Raw genomic sequence first — 1,638 nt, 5'->3', positions numbered from 1 at the left:
ATAACAGCTTGGCTTATAACTACTCCAAACCAGCTAATTAAACTGTACTACATCCATACACCTAACTGAAAGGTTATCAAATCACACAAAGGCACAGATGAACCTTACGTGCCTGATTCTGAGTGAAAGAAGCCAGCACTAAAGGTTACCTGCTGCATAATTACATTTACACCATAGTCTGAAAAGGCAAAATCATACAGAGAGTTTCTGGAGGAAGAGTTGGCAAGGTAAAACCCCTGGGTACTTTATCAGCATGGGGAACCTTGCTATTCCCAAGCTAGATGCATACTGTGCACTCGTTAAAACCCATAAAATAGTGGTTCTCAACCAGTGCATCATGGCCCCTTCAACAAACCTCTGTCTCCAAAAATATTTACATTACAAGAGTCATAACAGTAGCAGAATTACAGCTATGACGTAGCAACAAAATGATTTTATGGTTGGGGTCACCACAACATGAGGCAACGTTAGGAAGGTTGAGGATCACGGCCATAGAGCTTTACATAATGAAGATGGACTTTATGCAGAATTCAAAACTCATTTAGGAGGTTGGAGGATCTCTGGGTGGCATATAAAGTGTGACAAAACAGTCTACCTGTGTGACAAACGATGAAGCAACTTCACTGAAGTGGGGGGGGGGAGGGGAAAGTGCTGATCTGAATCAATATGGAAATTAATGGATCCATAAGATTAAAGGCACTCCAGATGATCACATTGTTGTCCATGAGGGCCTGGACTAACAGTTCCAGGGTGCTGTAAAGTACACGGGAGTTGATCAGTTAAGAAAATAGGTGGCTGGAGGTGGAAGGCCGGGACATCATTGTAGGAGGGAGAGGGTGCAGGCTTGCAAGACTTACCTCTTGTGGGCTAGAGTTGGAATGCCAGGACAGAGTTATTTAGTGTAATGTAGGCACTAGAAGCAGGAATTTTTATAGACCTATGACGATGCATATAGGTTGACATGCGCACCTGTCAACATGAACGCACAAACATGTGCCTAGAAGCCACGGCATCACAGCTGCAAGGAGCACACCCAGATTTTGGTATTTAACATCATTCTCCAATAAAAGAGCCAGGTTCTCAGGGGGTGCTGATGAAATGTGCAGCATGAGCACTAAGTAGCTTGTAGTTCTAGGGGGGAAAAAAGACTCCAGTAAAACACGATGTGAAAGCTCCCAGTGGCCAACTCCAGAACAGTCTGAGCGACACCATAAAGTAGAATTACATTGTACTCCAGAACATATAATCAATATCCACAAGACCGTGGGCAAGAAGACTAAATAATCAAATACACGAGGGGGGGGGGAGCAGGGAGATGCCACTAGAATAGTGTCAAGTCATTCATGTAGGAACTTAGTCACTGAAAAAGTATATTATAAATCCTTGCTATTTCATTGCAAGGCGGGACTATGTGACTTCATTCAAAGAGCACGTTATGAAGGGGAGAAATCTAATAGCACTAGCCTGGACAGGTGGATGAGATCAACACCAATAGTCACAATTCCTGTTGCTAACAGCAGCCTCTGTGATGCAATCAGAACCCACTTTATCTTTGTGATCATCACCTTTCAAATTCATGGCCTCCATCCAATCATGGGAGAAAATCAGATACTTTCTAATTGCGGGAATTTTTACAAT

Source organism: Acomys russatus, chromosome 1 (genome assembly GCF_903995435.1).
Source record: "Acomys russatus chromosome 1, mAcoRus1.1, whole genome shotgun sequence".
NCBI classification, from domain to species: domain Eukaryota; kingdom Metazoa; phylum Chordata; class Mammalia; order Rodentia; family Muridae; genus Acomys; species Acomys russatus.
The sequence above is the reverse complement of the archived record's forward strand: the minus strand, read 5'-3'. Positions refer to the sequence as shown.